Below are 20594 nucleotides of genomic sequence, written 5' to 3' on the forward strand. Positions count from 1 at the left end.
TGAATTTTGTGAAAGGCCTTCTCTGCATCTATTGACATGATCATGTGGTTTTTGTCTTTGGTTCTGTTTATGAGGTGGATTAGGTTTATAGACTTGTGTATGTTCAATCAGTGTTGCATCTCCAGGATGAAGCCTACTTGATCATGATGAATAAGCTTTTTGATGTGTTGTTGCAGTTGGTTTGCCATTATTTTATTGCAGATTTTTGCCTCTGTGTTCACGATGGATATTGGCCTGAAGTTTTCTTTTGTTGTTGAGTCTCTGCTGGGTTTTGGTATCAGGATGATGTTGGTCTCATAAAAAGATTTGAGGAGGATTCCTTCTTTTTGAATGGTTTGTAATAGTTTCAGAATGAGTGTTACCAGCTCCTCTTTGTACATCTGCTAGAATTCGTCTGTGAACCCATCTTGACCTGGACTTTTTTTGGTTGGTAGGCTACTAATTGTTGCTTCAACTTCAGCCATTGTTTCTGGTCTATTCAGGGTTTCGACTTCTTCCTGGTTTAGCCTTGGGTGGGTGCAAGTGTCCAGGAATTTATCCATTTCTTCCAGGTTTACTAGTATACATGCATAGAGTTGTTACTAGTAATTTCTGATGGTAGTTTGAATTTCTGTGGAATTGGTGGTGATATTCCCTTTATGGTTTTTTACTGCATCTATTTGATTCTTCTCTCTTTTCTTTTTTATTAATCTGGCTAGTGGTCTATTTCGTTGATCGTTTTAAAAAACCAGGTCCTGGATTTATTGAATTTTGAAGGTTTTGTGTGTGTGTGTGTGTGTGTGTGTGTGTGTGTGTGTGTGTGTCTATCTCCTTCAGTTCTGCTGTGATCTTAGATATTTCTTGTCTTCTGCTAGCTTTTGAGTTTATTTGATCTTGTTCTCCTATCTCTTTCGATTTTGATGATAAGGTGTTGATTTTAGATCTTTCCTTGCTTATCATGTGGGCATTTATTGCTATACGTTTTTCTCTAGACACTGCTTTAAATGTGTCCTAGAGATTCTGGTACGTTGTCTTCAAGTTCTCCTTGATTTTGAAGAACATCTTTATTTCCGCCTTCATTTCATTGTTTATCCAGTCAACATTCAAGAGCTAGTCGTTCAGTTTTCATGAAGTATTGCGATTCTGAATGAGTTTCTTAATCCTGAGTTCTAATGAACTGAGGATTCCACCGTGGTCTGAGAGACTGTTTGTTATGATTTCCGTTCTTTTCCATTTGCTGAGGAGTGATTTACTTCCAGTTATGTGGTCAATTTTAGGGTAGGTGCTATGTGGGCTGAGAATAATATATATTCTGTGGATTTGGGGTGGAGAGTTTTGTAGATGGCTGTTGGGTTTGCTTGGTCCAGATCTGAGATCAAGTCCCGGATATCCTAGTTAATTCTCTGTCTCGTTGATCTGTCTAATATTGACAGCAGAGTGTTAAAATCTCATACTATTATTGTGTGGGAGTCTAAGTCTCTTTGTAGGTCATAAAGAACTTGCTTTATATATCTGGGTGCTCCTGTATTGGGTGCATATATATTTAGTGTGGGAGTCTAAGTCTCTTCGTAGGTCATAAAGAACTTGCTTTATGTATCTGGGTGCTCCTGTACTGGGTGCATATATATTTAGGATTGTTAGCTCTTCTTGTTGCATTGATCCTTTTACCATTATGTAATGCCCTTCTTTGTCTCTTTTGATCTTTGTTGGTTCAAAGTCTATTTTATTAGAGACTAGGATTGCAACTCCTTCATTTTTTTGTTCTCTATTTGCTTGGTAAATTTTCCTCCATCCCTTTATTGTGATCCTGTGTGTTTCCTTGCACATGAGATGGGTTTCCTGGATACAGCACACTGATGAGTTTTGACTTTTTATCCAATTTGCCAATCTGTGTCTTTTGATTGGGGTATTTAGCCCATTTACATTTAAGGTTAATATTGTTATGTGTGGATTTGATGCTAGTTGGTTGTTTTGCCCATTATTTGATGCAGTTTCTTTATTGTGTCAATGCTCTTTACCATTTTGTATGTTTTTAGTGTTGCTGGTCCTGGTTGTTTGTTTCCTTGTTTAGTACTTCTTTCAGGAGCTCTTTTTTTTTTTTAATTTTTTAATTTTTTTTTTTTAATTGCATTTTAGGTTTTGGGGTACATGTGAAAGAGCATGCAAGATTGTTGCATAGGTACACACATGGCAGTGTGATTTGCTGCCTTCCTTCCCCTCACCTATATCTGTCATTTCTCCCCATGCTATCTCTCCCCACCTCCCCACCCACCCATCCCCCCATTTCCCCCCAACAGACCCCAGTGTGTAGTGCTCCCCTCCCCGTGTCCATGTGTTCTCATTGTTCAACACCCGCCTATGAGTGAGAACATGTGGTGTTTGATTTTCTGCTCTTCTGTCAGTTTGCTGAGAATGATGATTTCCAGGTTCATCCATGTCCCTACAAAGGACACGAACTCATCATTTTTGATGGCTGCGTAATATTCCGTGGTGTATATGTACCACATTTTCCCTGTCCAGTCTGTCATAGATGGGCATTTGGGTTGGTTCCAGGTCTTTGCTATTGTAAACAGTGCTGCAATGAACATTCGTGTGCATGTGTCCTTATAGTAGAATGATTTAAAATCCTTTGGATATATACCCAGTAATGGGATTGCTGGGTCAAATGGGATTTCTATTTTTAGGTCATTGAGGTATCACAACACTGTCTTCCACAATGGCAATGGTTGAACTAATTTATACTCCCACCAGCAGTGTAAAAGTGTTCCTGTTTCTCCACATCCTATCCAGCATCTGTTGTCTCCAAATTTTTTAATGATCGCCATTCTAACTGGCATGAGATGGTATCTCAATGTAGTTTTTATTTGCATTTCTCTAATGACCAGTGATGATGAGCATTTTTTCATATGTTTGTTGGCCTCCTGTATGTCTTCTTTTGTAAAATATCTGTTCATATCCTTCATCCACTTTTGAATGGGCTTGTTTGTTTTTTTTTTTCTTGTACATCTGTTTTAGTTCTTTGTAAATTCTGGATATCAGCCCCTTGTCAGATGGGTAGACTGCAAAAATTTTTTCCCATTCTGTTGGTTGCCGATTCACTCTAATGACTGTTTCTTTTGCTGTGCAGAAGCTGTGGAGTTTGATTAGGTCCCATTTGTCTATTTTGGCTTTTGTTGCCAATGCTTTTGGCGTTTTGGTCATGAAGTCCTTGCCTACGCCTATGTCCTGAATGGTTTTGCCTAGATTTTCCTCTAGGGTTTTTATGGTGTTAGGTCTGATGTTTAAGTCTTTAATCCATCTGGAGTTAATTTTGGTGTAAGGTGTGTCTGGAAGGGGTCCAGTTTCTGCTTTCTGCACATGGCTAGCCAGTTTTCCCAACACCATTTATTAAACAGGGAATCCTTTCCCCATTGCTTGTTTTTTTCAGGTTTGTCAAAGATCGGATGGTTGTAGATATGTTGTGTTGCCTCTGAGGCCTCTGTTCTGTTCCATTGGTCTATATCTCTGTTTTGGTACCAGTACCATGCTGTTTTGATTACTGTAGCCTTGTAGTATAGTTTGAAGTCCGGTAGTGTGATGCCTCCTGCTTTGTTCTTTTTGCTTAGAATTGACTTGGCTATGCGGGCCCTCTTTTGGTTCCATATGAACTTTAAGGTGTTTTTTTCCAGTTCTGTGAAGAAGGTAATTGGTAGCTTGATGGGAATAGCGTTGAATCTGTAAATTACTTTGGGCAGTATGGCCATTTTCACGATGTTGATTCTTCCTAACCATGAACATGGAATGTTTCTCCATCTGTTTGTGTCCTCTCATATTTCGTTGAGCAGTGGCTTGTAGTTTTCCTTGAAGAGGTCCTTTACGTTCCTTGTTAGTTGTATTCCTAGGTATTTTATTCTCTTTGTAGCAATTGTGAATGGCAGTTCGTTCTTGATTTAGGAGCTCTTTTAAGGCAAGCCTGGTGGTGATGAAATCTCTCAGCAATTGCTTGTTTGTAAAGGATTTTATTTTGCCTTTGCTTATGAAGCTGATTTGGTTTGATATGAAATTCTAGTTTCAATGTTCTTTTCTTTAAGGGTGTTGAATATGGGCCCCCAATCTCTTCTATCTTGTAGGTTTCTGCCGAGAAATTTACTGTGAGTCTGATGAGCTTCCCTTTGTGGGTAACCCAATCTTTCTCTCTGTCTGCCCTTAGGATTTTTGCCTTCATTTCAACCTTGGTGAATCTGACAATTATGTTCCTTGTGGTTGCTCTTCTTGAGGAGTATCTTGTGGTGTTCTCTGTATTTCCTGGACTTGAATGTTTGTCTGCCTTCCTAGGTTAGGGAAGTTCTCCTGGATAATATCTTGAAGAGTGTTTTCCAGCTTGGATTCATTCTCTCTGTCACATTCAGATACACCTATCAAATGTAGATTAAGTCTTTTCCCATTATCCCATATTTCTTGGTGGCTTTGTTCACTTCTTTTCACTCTTTTTTCTTTAATCTTGCATTCTTATTTTATTTTATTGAGATGGTTGAATGTCTGATATCCTTTGTTCTGCGTGGTTGATTTGGCTATTGAAACTTGTGTATGCTTCACAAAGTTCTTGTGTTGTGTTTTTCCGCTCCATAAATTCATTTATATTCTTCTCTAAGGTTTTTATTCTCATTAGCATTTCATTGAACCTTTTTCCAAGGTTCTTAGTTTGTTTGCATTGCGTTAGAACATGCTCCTTTAGCTCAGAGAAGTTTGTTATTACCCACCATCTGAAGTCTGTTTCTGTCAGTTCATTAGACTCATTCTCCATTCAGCTTTGTTCCTTTGCTTGTGAGGAGTTGTGATCCCTTGGAGGAGGAAAGACATTCTGGTTTTGGATGTTTTCATCTTTTTTGCATTGGTTTCTTCCCATCTTTGTGGGTTTATCTACCTGTGGTCTTTGTAGTTTCTGACTTTCAGACAGCATCTCTGAGTGGATGTTCTTTTTGTTGATGATGAAGTTATTTCTTTCTGTTTTTTAATTTTTCCTTCTAACAGTCAGGCTCCTCTGCCGTAGGACTGCTGGAAGTCTACTCCAGGCCCTGCTTGCCTGGGGACCCCCTGCATTGGTTGCAGAATAGTAAGGGTTGATGCTAGTTTCTTCTTCTTTTATTGTCATCCCAGAAGGATACCTGCAAGATGTCAGTCTGAGCTCTCCTTTGTGAGGTGTCTCTTTGGATATACAGGGGTCAGGGAGCTGCTTGAAGAGATAGTCTGTCTTTTATAGGAGCTGAAGTGCTGAGCTGTGAGCTCCATTGTTCTCTTCAGAGCTGCTTGGCAGATACAGTTAATTCTGCTACAAGAGAACTCATAACCACCTTTTCTCCCAGGTGCTATGTCCTGGGAAGGTGGGGTAGTATTTATAAGTTCCTGACATGCTGCTACCTTTTTTCAGAGACTCCCTGCCCAGTAAAGAGGTAGCCTAATCACAGTCTGCCAGCAGAAGCATTGCTAAGTTGCCTTGGCCTCTGCCCAGCTGCTGTGTGAATTTCCTTGTGGTTTTGTTTAGAGGGGTACAGTTAGAACTGCCTTAGTTGCCTTGGTGGTCTGCCTCGGTAATGGTGGTCTGCCTCGGTAATGATGGGCTGCCTCGGTAATGATGGGCTGCCTCGGTAATGGTGGGCTGCCTCGGTAATGGCGGACTACCTCGGTAATGGTGGATTGCCTCAGTAATGGCGGACTGCCTTGGTAATGGTAGACTTCCTCAGTAATGACAAACTGCTTCAGTAATGGTGGATAGCCTCAGTAATGGCAGACACCCTTCCCCCCACAGAGCTGGACCGTCCTGGGTCCAGCTGTGCTTGCTGTGAAACTCTCAGTCTACAGCATTTCAGATTGCTGGACTTTGCAGGGGTGGAACCCACTGAGCCAGATCACCTTGCTCCCTCTTTTTTTCCACTGAATGGGCGGCTGTGTCTCCTAGGCATTCCAGGTGCCAGTTGAAACAGCCACCCAGATTTGTGTGAGTTTTTTTACGGAAACTCGCTGCCCTGGCTGAAACAGCCATGCTGGAAACGCGTGGCGCTTTTCAGCCTGGGAATCTCCTGGTCTGTAGGCAGTCATAACTCATTGGGAAATGCAGTGATCACTCACTCTCCGCATAGTTCTCAGCAGGAACTGCACTGCAGAGCTGTTCCTATTTGGCCATCTTGCTATATATACAACCTGTTTTTAATGTTTGTAAAGATTGCAAGTCAACAATGAGGTTTGAATTAACCTGAATCCACCTTTATGATAGTGCTAAAGAAATTGATACTCCAACTTCTCATATAACAAGCAGATCTCAAGTTTAGTAAGAGTCTTTGAGCTGATTCAGAAAATTGATTTGTTGCTAACAGCTTTTTTGTTAATATTGACATGATAATGCAATTGGGTATTATAAAAACTCTTCAGTTCAACTGTTCAGTTATTAAAATAATTTTGATATAATAGATATTGATTAAGAAAGGCACATTAAAGATAGAAGGCCTGACTTCAGTGTTCAAATTTGCCATTTACAACTACCACAATGTCATTAGATAACTATAACAATACCTGCTTCATAGAATTGCTTTGAAATATAATTTAGATCATAAGATTTAGTAAATACTAACAATGTGAAGTATTATTATGAAAGTAGTGAACATTTTTGTCCTAAATATATTTAAATTTGCTGAAAGTTTTATCAATTTTTATATTTGTGACAATTATGAAATGTTGATTAAGTGGATTATGAGTTTGTGAAGTATGCTAAGCTATAAACATTTTGAAGAGTCCTTGAATGCCAATACAGTACACATATTGGAAAACATTATATGTTGTCATTTAATAAAATTGAATGGTATTTTCATGGCTTCAACTGGTATGATTATCATGCATTTTTGCTTATGTCCTGATATATAATTGTTTTATAATTTTCTATATTACCTGCGAATCGTAAATAAAAATAGATTAGAGATTGTATTTTGGCTTTCTTTTATGGTATCTAAAGTTGTAATTAAAAAAAAACCTTCAACTACCAAGTCTATTCTGTAAATATTTCTTAAATTTTAACATAATATATTTTTAATGGATTCTCCCCATTCCTCTTGATGTTAAAAGAAAAATGAATAAGTAAAAGTTAGGCTATTTAATAGAAGAGTGCTAAAATCAATTATGGTACATTAATTTTATATATGGCATTATGGTTTGATTTATTTGTGGATGTGTAGTTGTATATGCATAGAAAATACTGTGGTACGATTAATAGCAAATTGTTCATAGAATTACTTTGGGTGAAGATATTCAAACAGTTAGAGTGTATATCAAATGGAGTTTTGTAATTGCAAGCAACCTAAAGTCAGAGCTTATCGAAGCAAAATAAGAGAGGGGTTTATTGGATAAAATATAGTTATATCACAGAATTAAAAGCCAAGCTGAATAAATAGGTCCCTGTAAGCATGGAAATATAAACAGTGGAGACAGTTCATAGGCAGAAATTTCTGAGCAGTTTCTGTGGCAGGAGGGGGATTTGGGGATTTCCTGTGATTGACAGCCCTACTAGAATGACATAGAATGGAGGGAAAAGCAGTTTACCAAAGGAAAAGGTGCTGGGTGTGAAGAGTGTTATAGAGCTGTATTATAGAGGGATACTATACTATAGAGCTGTATTGTAGTGCTTACTATAAAGGGATGTTTTTCTTCTTTATATATATTAATGCATACACACACACACACAAACGCACACACATATATATACACACACATATAAAATGGAAAGGAAATAATGACGTTTTAGAAGAATGACTAAGAAAAACCTGTAGGAAATCCAATATTAGAAGAAAATAATTATACTATATTTTTATTATGTAAATATATATTTCATATTTATTTTAAAAAACATCTTTACTGAAATTTAATTCACATACCATATGATTCACCCATTTGAATTATGCAGTTCAGTGACTTTCAGTATATTCATAGTTGTACATTCATCAGAAAAATTTTAGAACACTTTTATTACCATCAAAGGAAACCCCACATCCCTTAACTGTTACCACCATACCACCTCCATTCACTTGGTCCCTAGCAACCACTAATGGGCTTTCTGACTCTATAGATTTTCCTGTTCTGAACATTGAATGTAAATGGAATTACACAATATGTGGTTCTTTGTGACTGACTTCTTTCATTTAGCATAATGTTTTCAAGGTTCATCATGTTGCACTATGTATCACTACTTTTTATTCCCTTTTATGACTTAATAATGTTCCACTCTATGGCTAGACCTCATTTTATATGTCCAGTCATCAGTTGATAAACATTTGGATTGTTTCCACATTTTGGCTATTATGAATAATGCTGCTATGAAAATTGTATACAAATATTTGAATACCTGTTTTTAATTTTCACGCATATATAGCTAGGAGCGAAATTGCTGGATTATATGGTAACTTCATGTTTAAGCATTTGAGAAAATACCAAACTGTTTTCTGAAGGAGCTGCTCCATTTCACATTCTTAATAGCAATGTATGGGGTTCAGCTACTCCACATCCTCGTCAACACTGTTATCTGTTTCTTTTGTTATAGCCATACTAGCAGATGTAAAGTAGTATCTTTTGGTTTTGATTTGTATTTCCCTGATAACTAATGACGTTGAACATCTTTTTATGTGTTTATTGGCTACATTTTAAATTAATAAGATTATGAGGCTTTTTTACTTTTGGAATTTTTTTTTTTTTAACTAAAAACTTGTCAGATGTCTTTAGATATTTGTGTCATTACTCTTCATTGTTTATAATTTTGGTTGTGTGTTATGTAACACAAAGTTACTCCACATAATTTCTCTGTTAGTAACTATTGTAAGAAATTGAGGCTTTGAGAAGGTAAGTAATTTGTTCAAGGTCATAGAGCTAGTAAATTTTGTAGGATTTGAATTCCGGTCACTTTAAATCCAGAGCCTGAGTTCTTTAAAAATACTACTGTAACATGTCTCAAGTAATATATGTTTTTAGGTTTCCCGTATTACTATTGTTGTTGTTGTTGCTGTTGTACTTCATTTTACCCAACTGCATAATCTCTTAGAGACAAAGGCTCTTACATTTCACGTGAACCTCACTTCAGAAATGTCACACTTGGCCAGGCATGGTGGCTTATGCTTGTAAGCCCAGAACTGTGTGAGGCTGAGGTGGATGAATCACTTGAAGTCAAGAGTTCAAGACCAGTCTGCCAACATGGTAAAACCCCATCTCTACTAAAAATACAAAAATTAGCCAGGCATGGTGGTGCACACCTGTAATCCCAGCTATTCGAAAGGCCGAGGCAGGAGAACTGCTTGAACCTGAGAAGCAGAGGAAGTGAGCCGAGATGGTGCCACTGCACTCCATCCTGGGTGAAAGAACAAGACTTTGTCTCAAAAACAAAGAAACAAAAAGTCACTTGCCAAATGCAGGAAATCCGTTCAGTTTGCTCAGGTATGGTTGTTTAGCCAGTATTACATGTTGTTTTTCTCCCTACATGATAACTGTGTTTGTTATGCACATTTCCAGGCTTCGCTTAGAAAATAGAAATGAGTCAGCTGAGTACCAGACCTGGAAATGTAGGCAAGTGGATTGGATTAAAAACGACCTTTTTTGGTGGCAGATATTCTACTATCTTACAAGACTATTACTACTTCTGATGGTTTTTCATTTGTTTTCTGGTAGTTTTGTCTTGATCTGCCTCTACTCTTTGTAGCAGCACTCATCAAGCCTGTTCCTTTTTGTTTGGCAAATATGGCATCAGTGTGTGAGTACTTTTAGTCTGTAGTTTACATCCTGAGAGTTCTGCTGAGTTAATCACCAGTGAAGACTCTCTTACTGAGCACCTCCTAAGTAGTGGGAGACAGCACTGAAGTATAAAACCTCTGCTATGAAGGAGCTAAAACTCTGGTAAGAACTGTAAACATTTACCAAAAATATTCAGATCTTCTTGATAGATCATTATATCATATTTGATGCTTAAATTTCACATTTTCTTGTCTCTGAAAACTAAAGTCTAGACTTAGTGATAATAGTTTCACCCGATGTAATGTAAGTTTTCCTCAGCAATGTGATAGCTGTAGCTAACATAGGATACAACACCCAGTGTCTTTGCACAGGCTTTGATAACCCAAACATTTAGTTTTCTCACTTAGGTTGCCAAGCTAGGAGAGAATACTATTAAAGGGTCAGATTCATGTGGTTAGGCCCTATTAGCTTTTGATTTATGGCCAAAGGCGTTTTACTTACATCTTTACTTGTCTGAGTCTCAGGATCTGTCTTTTGGTTTTAACTTGATAAGAACTGTATGGCTTTTTTCCCCTTTATACTGTGAAAAATGCAAGTAATCTTTTGATAAGTTGTTGATCAGAGTGCTTCTTAGATATAAGGACTGTAATAATGTGGTAGAAAGAATTGACTTTGAAAAGCTGGATTTATAGAATTGAAGAGTCTTGTCATTTTTTTTTTTTTTTTTCATTTTTTATTTTGGAGCTTTTCCTCTTGAGAACTAGCTTCTTATCACTAAGTTCTGTTAGGCTTTTCTTTGTCGTTCTAGATTCTAGGATGCCAATCTTTCCATTCCATTTACTTAAAGTTACCAGCCTAGCCTAGGACTTGTCAGCTACAGAATGATCAGTACTAGGTAAGATAAAAGGCTTAGTGGTGAATTTATTACCCGATTATTGACTTGATTTATGCTTATGCATTGTCAACAGGTTACGAATTTGCATTGTTCAGTATGCATTTATAGATACTTGTTTATGACAATATCAAACTTTAGTATGTGAGCAATTTTTGGAGACATGCTTTGTGAGCAATTTTTGGAGACTTGCTTTGTGCTTGCATAGTTCAAAGCAGCTCCCATTATATAATCTGAAGTGACCATGATAAGGACTTGGCTTTTTTCAGGAACTGAATGAGGTCTTTGCTGCAGACTAAAATGGGAAGGGTCAGAGCAAGCCTACCATCAGAAAGAGATGTTTGGCGTTTCTTTTTCCTCCATGATTAAAAAAGTAGGGGAAAAAAAAACCTTCTTCAACTTTGATTCAAAATAGTATTTTCTAAAACATAAGCCATTCTTAAGTATGAGTTCCTTAACTTAAACATGTGTTCATTTAAATCCCTGGTGTATTTTCTCATGTTCTTCATTCATGCTTGGGGACAGAGTGAGTGGGATTTATGAGTTACTGTACTCAGCACAGGAGAAATTAATTTGGTATAAAATAGGTAGAGTATAATCTTACTATTTTTGTATAATATTATAATTTATCCTACTCTTACCAACCCATCCTCGAAGGCATTTTCCTTTCGTTCATAATCCTCACTAACCAATTTTTCTCCTATGGGAGCTTATAAGCATTCACAAAGCTTACAACTGAAGTTGTCAAGAAAACAGACAAATTGAAATCCCTGCCCCAGAGCAGCTTTACAAGTAGCAGCTCCTGGATCATGGAAGGACCAAGAAAGAGGATCATAACTGCGTGGACTCTTTTCCACTTCACCTTACTTAGTAGCACTGAAAAGCAAGCTTCTCTCCTTTATTCAGTGTTTTTTCTCAGTTTCAGTATATTCACTGCGTGTCATTTGCTGAGTATATTTGCAAACATCTCAACCAGTGTTCAAAACAATTCTGCCCATACTTTATTTCTCAATGCCAAACTGTCTTCCAGATGCTAACTTTTTAAATCATCTCAAATTCTTTTTCCTTTTCATGTGTGTGTGTGTGTGTGTGTGTGTGTGTGTGTGTGTATGTGTGTGTGTGTATATATATATATATAGTTTTTATTGCACTTTAGGTTCTGGGGTGCTTGTGCAGATCATGCAGGATTGTTGCATAGGTACATACATGGCAATGTGGTTTGCTGCCTCCATTCCCCCCATCACCTATATCTGGCATTTTTCCCCATGTTATCCCTCCCCAACTCCTACCCACTGCTGTCCCTCCCCTAGTCCCCCACAAGAGACCCCAGTGTGTGATGTTCCCCTCCCTGTGTCCACGTGTTCTCATTGTTCAAAACTTGCCTATGAGTGAGTACATGTGATGTTTGATTTTCTGTTCGTGAGTTTGCTAAGAATGTTGGTTTCCAGATTCATCCATGTCCCTGCAAAGGACACAAACTCATCATTTTTTATGGCTGCATAATATTCCATGGTGTATATGTGCCACAATTTCCTTGTTCAGTCTGTCATTGATGGGCCTGTGGGTTGGTTCTAGGTCTTTGCTATTGTAAACAGTGTCACGATGAACATATGTGTGCATGTGTATAATAGAACGATTAATAATCCTTTGTATATATACCCAGTAATAGGATTGCAGGGTCAAATGGAATTTCTATCTCTAGGTCCTTGAGGAATTGCCACAATGGTTGAGCTAATTGACATTCCCACCGACAATGTAAACGTGTTCCTATTTCTCCAAATGCTCTCCAGCATCTGTTGTCTCTAGATTTTTTTAATGATTTCCATTCTAACTGCTGTGAGATGGTATCTCAGTGTGGTTTTGATTTGCATTTCTCTAATGACCGGTGATGAAGAACATTTGTTCATACGTTTGTTGGCTGCATATGTGTCTTCTTTTGAAAAGTGTCTGTTCATGTCCTTCACCCACTTTTGAATGTTTTTTTTTTTTTCTTGTAAATCTGTTTTAGTTCTTTGTAGATTCCTGATATTAGCCCTTTGTCATATGGGTGGATTGCAAAACTTTTTTCCCATTCTGTTCGTTGCAGGTTCACTCTAATGATTGTTTCTTTTGCTGAACAGAAGCTCTGGAGTTTAATTAGGTTCTATTTTTCTATGGTGGCTTTTGTTGCCAATACTTTTGATGTTTTAGTCATGAAGTCCTTGCCTATGCCTATGTCCTGAATGGTTTTGCCTAGGTTTTCTTCCAGGGTTTTATGGTGTTAGGTCTTATGTTTAAGTCTTTAATCCATCTGGAGTTAATTTTAGTGTAAGGTGTCAGGTAGGGATCCAGTTTCTGCTTTCTGCACATGGCTAGCCAGTTTTCCCAACACCATTTATTAAACAGGGAATCCTTTCCCCGTTGCTTGTTTTTGTCAGGTTTGTCAAAGATCAGATGGTTGTAGATGTGTGGCATTGCCTCTGAGGCCTCTGTTCTGTTCCATTGGTCTGTATCTCTGTTTTGGTACCAGTACCGTGCTTTGGATTACTGAAGCCTTGTAGTATAGTTTGAAGTCAGGTAGTGTGATGCCTCCAGCTTTGTTCTTTTTGCTTAAGATTGTCTTGGCTATGTGGGCTCTCTTTTGGTTCCATATGAAGATTAAGATGGTTGTTTCCAGTTCTGTGAAGAGGGTCATAGGTGGCTTGATCGAGATAGCATTAATCTATAAATTACTTTGAGCAGTATGGCCATTTTCACAATATTGATTCTTCCTAACCTTGAGCATGGGATGTTTGTCCATCTGTTTGTATCTTCTCTTATTTCTTTGAGCAGTGGTTTGTAGTTCTCCTTGAAGAGGTCCTTTACATCCTTCGTTAGTGTTATTCCTAGGTTTTATATTCTCTTTGTAGCAATTATGAATGGCCACTCATTCTTGATTAGGCTCTCTTTAAGTCTTTTATTGGTGGATATAGGAATGCTTGTGATTTCTTCACACTGATTTTGTATCCCGAGACTTTGCTGAAGTTCCTTATCAGTTTAAGGAGATTTTGGGCTTAGAAGATGGGATCTTCTAAATATGTTATCATGTTTTATGCAAATAGAGACAATTTGACTTCTTCCTTTTCCTAATTGAATGCCCTTTATTTCTTTTTCTTTCCTGATTGCTCTGGCTATAACTTCCAGTACTATATTGAATAGAAGTAGTGAGAGAGGGCATCCTTTTCTACTACCAGATTTCAAAGGGAATGCTTCCAGTTTTTGCCCATTCAGTATGATTTGGCTGTGGGGTTGTTGTAAACAGCTTTTATTATTTTGAGATACATTCCGTTAATATGTAGTTTATTGAGAGTTTTTAGCATAAAGGCCTGTTGAATTTTGTTGAAGGCCTTTTCTGCATCTATTGACATGATCATGTGGTTTTTGTCTTTGGTTCTGTTTATGTGGTGGATTAGATTTATAGACTTGCATATGTTGAACCAGCCTTGTGTCCCCACGATGAAGCCTACTTGATCTTGATGGGTAACCTTTTTGATGTGCTGTTGCAATCCATTTTTCAGTATTTTTTTTTTTTTAAGATTTTTGCGTCTGTGTTCACGATGTATATTAGCCTGAAGTTTTCTTTTGTTGTTGAGTCTCTGCTGAGTTTTGGTATCAGGATGATGTCAGTCTCATAAAAAGATTTGGAAAGGACTCCTTCTTTTTGGATTGTTCGGAATAGTTTCAGTAGGAGTGGTACCAGCTCCTCCTTGTACGTCCGGTAGAATTTGGCTGTGAAACCATGTGGACCTGGACTTTTTTGGTTGGTAATTGCTGCCCCAACTTCAGCTGTTGTTATTGGCCTATTGAGGGTTTCGACTTCTTTGTGGTTTAGGCTTGGGAGGGTACAGTGTCCAGGAATTTATCCATTTCTTCCAGGTTTACTGGTTTATGTGCATAGAGTTGTTTGTAGTAATCTCTGATGGTGGTTTGTATTTCTGTGGACTCTGTGGTGATATCCCCTTTATCATTTTTTATTGTGTTTGTTTAATTCTTCTCTCTTTTCTTATTAATCTGGCTAGTGGTCTGTCTTGTTGATCTTTTCAAAAAACAGCTGGATTTATTGATTTTTTTTTTTTTTGAAGTGTTTCTTGTGTCTCTATCTCCTTTTGTCAGTTCTGCTCTGATCTTAGTTATTTCTTGTCTTCTGCTAGCTTTTGAGTTTTTTTGATCTTGCTCCTCTAACTCTTTTAATTTTGACGATAGAATATTGATTTTACATCTTTCCTTGCTTCTCTCGTGGGCATTTATTGCTGTAAATTTCCCTCCAGAGACTTTTTAAAATGTGCCCCAGAGATGCTGGTATGTTGTGTCTTCATTCTCATTGGTTTTGAAGAACATTTTTATTTTTGCCTTAATTTCATTGTTTATCCAGTCAACATTCAGGAGCCAGTTGTTCAATTTCCATGATGTTGTGTGGTTCTGAGTGAGTTTATTAATCTTGAGTTCTAATTTGAATACACTCTGGTCTGAGAGATGGTTATAAATTCTTTTCTTTTGCATTTACTGAGGAGTAATTTACCTGCAATTATGTGTTCAATTTTAGAGTAGGTGTGATGTGGTGTTGACAACAATATATATTGTGTGGATTTGTGGCGGAGAGTTTTGTAAATGTCTATTATGTTTGTTTGGTCCAGATCTTAGTTTAAATCCTGGATATCCTTGTTAATTTCTGTCTCATTGATCTGTCTAATTTTGGCACTGGAGTGTTAAAGTCTCCCACTATCATTGTGTGGGAGTCTAAGTCTCTTTGTAGGTCACTAAGAACTTGCTTTATGTATCTCGGTGCTCCTATATTGTGTACATATATATTTAGGGTCCGTAGCCTTTCTTATTGCTTTGATCCTTTTACCATTATGTAATGCCCTTCTTTGTTTCTCTTGATCTTTGTTGGTTTAATTTCTGTTTTATCAGAGACTAGGATTGCAACTCCTGCTTTTTTATGTTCTCCATTTGCTTGGGAAATCTTCCTCCATCCCTTTATTTTGAGCCTGTGTGTGTTCTTGCACATGAGATGGGTTTCCTGGATATGGCACACTGATGGGCTTTGCCTTTTTATCCAATTTGCCAGTCTGTGTCTTTTGATTTGGGCATTTAGCCCATTTACATTTAAGGTTAATAATGTTATGTGTGAATTTGATCCTGCCGTTTTGATGCTTGCTGGTTGTTTTGCCCATTAGTTGATAACAGTGTCTTCATTGTGTCGATGCTCTTTACCATTTGATATGTTTTTGGAGTGACTGGTACTGGTTGTTCTTTCTATGTTTAGTGCATCTTGTAGGAGCTCTTCTAAAGCAGGCCTGGTGGTGATGAAATCTCTTAGCAATTGCTTGTTCATAAAATATTTTATTTCTCCTTCATTTGTGAAGCTTAGTTTGACTGGATATAAAATTCTAGTTTGAATGTTCTTTTCTTTAAGGATGTTGCATAGTGGCTCCGACTCTCTTCTGCCTTGTAGGGTTTCTGCTGAGAGGTCTGCTATGAGTCTTATGGGCTTCCCTTTGTGGGTAAACTCGACCTTTCTCTCTGGCTGCCTTTAGGACTTTTTCCTCCATTTCAACCCTGGTGAATTTGATAATTATGTGCGTTGGATTGCTCTTCTTGAGGAATATCTTTGTGGTGGTCTCTGTATTTCCTGGACTTGAATATTGGCCTGAGTTTTTATGTTGAGGAAGTTCTCCTGCATAATATCCTGAAGAGTGTTTTCCAGCTTAGATTCATTCTCTCCATCACACTCAGGTACACCTATCAAACGTAGATTAGATCTTCTCACGTAATACCATGTTTCTTGGAGGCTTTGTGCATTTCTTTTTGCTTTCTTTCTCGAATCTTGCCTTCTTGTTTTATTTCATTGAGATGATTCAAGCTCTGATATTCTTTGTTCTGCTTGGTTGATTTGGCTATTGAAACTTGTGTATGCTTTGTGAAGTTCCTTTGTTGTGTTTTTCAGCTCCACCAATTCATTTATATTCTTCTTTAAGCTGTTTATTCTGGTTACTGTTTCATCAAACCTTTTTTCAAGGTTCTTAGTTCCTTTGCATTGAATTATAACATGCTCTTTTAGCTCAGAGAAGTTTGTTATTACCCACTTTCTGAAACCTGTTTCTGTCAATTCATCAGTCTCTTTCTCCATCTAGCTTTGTTGCCTTGCTGGTGAGGAGTTGTGATTCCTTGGAGGAGGAGAGGCATTCTGGTTTTGTGTTTTCATCCTTATTGCCCTGGGTTCTTCCCATCTTTGTGGATTTATCTACCTGTGGTCTTTGTTGTTGGTGACTTTCAGATGGGGTCTCTGAGTTGATGTGTTTTCTGTTGATGCTAAAATTATTTCTTTCTGTTTTTTAGTTTTTCTTCTAAAAGGCCCCACTGCTGGAGGTCCACTCCAGACCCTTCTTGTCTGGGGATCACCTGTGATGGCTGCAGAACAGTAAAGTTTGCTGCCAGTTTCTTCTTCTGTTATTTTCATCCCAGAAGGATACCTGCCAGATGTCATCCTAAGCTCTCCTTTTAAGGTGATTCTTTGGATACACAGGGGTTATGGAGCTGCTTGAGGAGACAGTCTGTCCCTTATAGGAGCTCAGTTGCTGAGCTGTGAGCTCCGTTCTGTTCAGAGTTGCTGGGCAGGTACGTTTAAGTCTTTTGTAGTGGAACTCATAACTGCCTTTTTTTTTTTTTTAACCTGGGTCCTTTGTCCTGGGAAGGTGGGGCTTTATGTATAACTTCCTGACATGCCGCTGCCTTTTTTCACAGATGCCCTGCCCAGTGAAAAGGTAGTCTAGCCACAGTGTGCCAGCGGCGGGGTTGCTTAGCTCCTGTGGGATCTGCCCAACTGGTGTTTGAACTTCTTTGTGGTTTTGTTTATAGACGTATAGTTAGAACTGCTTCGGTAATGGCAGTCTGCCTCAGCAATGGCAGTGTGCCTCGGTAACGGCGGACTGCCTCGGTAATGGCAGACTGCCTCCCTAGTGGTAGACTGCCTCGGTAATGGTGGATGTCCTTCCCCCAACAGAGCTGGATCATCTTGGGTCTATCTTTGCTTGCTGTGAAACTCTTAGTCCATAGCGTTTCAGATTGATCATCTTTGTGAGGGTAGGACCTGCCAAACCAGATCACCCGGCTCCCTGTTTCAACCCCCTTTTTTCAGTTGAATGGGCGACTCTGTCTCCCACGTGTTCCAGGCACCAGTTGTAACTGCTGCCCAGATTTGTGTGAGTTTTTGTGTGGAGATCTCCTGTGCCAGCTGAAACAACTGTGAGGGAAACATGTGGCCCTTTTCAGCCTGGGAATCGCCTGGTCTGTGGGCAGTAAAAAATCATTTGGAAATGTACTCATCACTCACATTCTGCGTTCTCTCTCTTAACTGCACTCCAGAGCCGTTCCTATTGAGCCATCTTGGATACTCCCCCTTCCTTTTCATATATTTTTCTTTAAATTTAAGAAATATTCATTTAACCATTCTGTGGGAGGCATGGGATTCCTTTCTCTTCTACAATTATTTTTTTCATCACTTATGGTACTTTAAACTGTTCTGGGGGAAGTTTTTTAATCCTCTATAATGAAAACATTGGATAATTTTGTAGGGGCAAGTCTCTTAATCCTCCATAATTAAAACATTGCATAATTTTATAGGTTCCTTTCTCTAATAGGTAACAAAACAGATTAAATCAATGTTTTGTTTTTACTTTTACCCTGCTTGTTCATCTTGAATATGTAGACTTTATGGGTGTTTGCAGGAATATGATCCATGATTTATGGCACTTGAAATAGAAAAATGAAACTGATGAGGAATTATGACTGCTCATATTATTCTGTCCCTGTTTTGTTTTGCTAGTGCAAAACTAGTGTTTGTTATCATCTTTGCTCGTACATTATGTTCATGGCCTTTTGGGTAGACCAGAATGGAAAGAGATAGATTAAATACCCTCTTCTGTCTGCAACCGTATATCACTCTCATCATTTCTTTTGTTTATGAAACCAAATTTGCTTATGCTAAAAAAAAAAAAAAAAAAAAAAAAAACAAAAACAGAACTCATCAGAAGATGTGACAAAGTCAGTAAGCATTTGAAGGCTTATAGACATCCAGCTCTATCTCTCTTCTTTCCCTTCCTTGGTATCTGCTTCCTTGTAGGGTGGCTCATTTTATGGTTATGTGATAGCAGCCAGTGACATCTGGTGGGTGGAAGGTGAAGTAATATTTATCTCATGCCCACTGATGGAAGGGTAGAGAAAAGAGATAAGTATCTTTTTCTTTCATGTGGCTCTGGTATTTTATAGAAATATTCAACATTTAGGATGTATTATTCCATAGTTTTTTTTTGTTATGTTTTATATTTTTAAAAATATTTTAATTTTTGTGGTTACATAGTAAGTGTATATATTTTTGGGATACATGAGATATTTTGATATGGGTATGTAATACATAATAATCACATCATATAAAATGGGGTATCCATTTCCTCAAGCATTTATCCTTTTCATATTATATTTTGCTTGGTCATTTTTTTCAATTTTTATGCATGATGCTGGCACACAACCTCAGACTAGCAATTGTGTAATTCTGGCTGTTTCTCCTTGATAAAATTCGAATACTGAAACTTTGGAAAATGTTTGTCAAGATGATTGTTTTCTTACCCAAAATTGTCATCATTTGTCACTATATTCTGACTTTCATAGGTTGAAGAATACCAGTTGTGAAACTTAAGACATGCTACTTTGAAGTACATGTTTGATGCTGACCAACTCTGCTTTAAAAACAGTGTTTTCACAATGTTTTATTTGTATGTTTGTTTCGTTTTGCTTTAAAGAATAGTTTCCTAAGCTAAGCATATTTAATTTACATAAACATATGATTACACCCATCTCTTCACACCTTTTAGAATTTTAAATTTTTAGTATATGCCACATATATTTGTCAGTGTTTACTTCACTTCTGTGCCTTTAAAGAAATGCCGTAATTTTGTGGGAGTGAGTTTTAAGTTAAGTCTCTGTACATACAGTCTTTCTGGTGTTACTGTATCACTGTATACTGAACATTACACAGAAACTGACTGCCAGTCAAAGAAATGGACTTTTTGGTTATAACTTTTAATTTCAGTCTCTCTACATATAGTCGCTATGGTGATAATGTATCATTACATACTGAACAGTCCACAGAAAGTGCGTGCCTGTCTTTCTTAGAAACTTCATGGTACCTACTATGCCATAGTCCTCTTTTGATGAGTGCCTTAGGCATATGCTACCAAGATTTTGTTTTTTGAAAATCCTGTGATCCCATTTTCCAAAGGCAGACAAAGTCACATAACCATTAAGGAGGCTGAACATGAGAACTTTATACTCTATCCTGGAAAGTCACCACAACCCCAGTAAGATCTTTTCTAAGAAATGGATACAGTTAATAGAAAGATGGAAAATACACAGACATTTTGAGAGAGGGCAGGCTGTAGAATCTAGGATCTTGTAGTAGCTGTGAAGAAGACATTACCATGAGTGAATGGGAAAAGTCATGCAGAAAAATTAGTAGATTAGTAAAGAAGAATCTAATCATGGAAGACTGTAAGATTTGCCTTTACTCTCCTCAGGTTGCTGTGTATTTTGAGCGCGACTCTATTCTGTTCTGCCTTACCTCATCATGTATCCCTTCTGTAGCCCCTGCATCACCTGGCAGACTCTGACTTTGTTTCTGTTTTGGAGATGCCTGAGAATGGATGTCTTACAATTGTCTGTTGAATAACAAATCAGTTTTAAAACAGTGATAATATATATATTAACTCAAACAAACAAACCAAAAAAAACCCCCCAAAACCTTGTATAATGAAATAGCCTACACTGAGGCTGAAAAACACCAGGTATGGAAGTAGAATGTCTGAAAAAGAGGTGAGATTATAGATTTTTGTGTTAATAGTTTCTCACCATGTACAGATTTTATCTTTAAATAAAACATCTATTTGTATCATAGTTCTTAAAATTTAACTAC

At 37.7% G+C, this 20594-nt stretch overlaps 1 protein-coding gene across 9 annotated transcripts in view; it reads left to right on the plus strand.

Moving 5' to 3' along the window:
• IMMP2L (inner mitochondrial membrane peptidase subunit 2) overlaps nt 1-20594 on the plus strand; it is a 923127-nt gene that overhangs the window by 172143 nt on the left and 730390 nt on the right. The window contains exon 4 of one of the 9 annotated variants that reach the window (XM_074379218.1): nt 1-18649. This exon is cut by the window's left edge and continues 14656 nt beyond it. The exons of the other annotated variants lie outside the window; for them this stretch is intronic. The gene's annotated coding sequence lies outside the window, so the exon portion shown is untranslated. Of the gene's footprint in view, nt 18650-20594 lie in introns of those variants that run through there. 9 annotated transcript variants of the gene reach the window in all.

This window comes from Saimiri boliviensis, chromosome 10 (assembly GCF_048565385.1).
Source record: "Saimiri boliviensis isolate mSaiBol1 chromosome 10, mSaiBol1.pri, whole genome shotgun sequence".
Classification (NCBI taxonomy): domain Eukaryota; kingdom Metazoa; phylum Chordata; class Mammalia; order Primates; family Cebidae; genus Saimiri; species Saimiri boliviensis.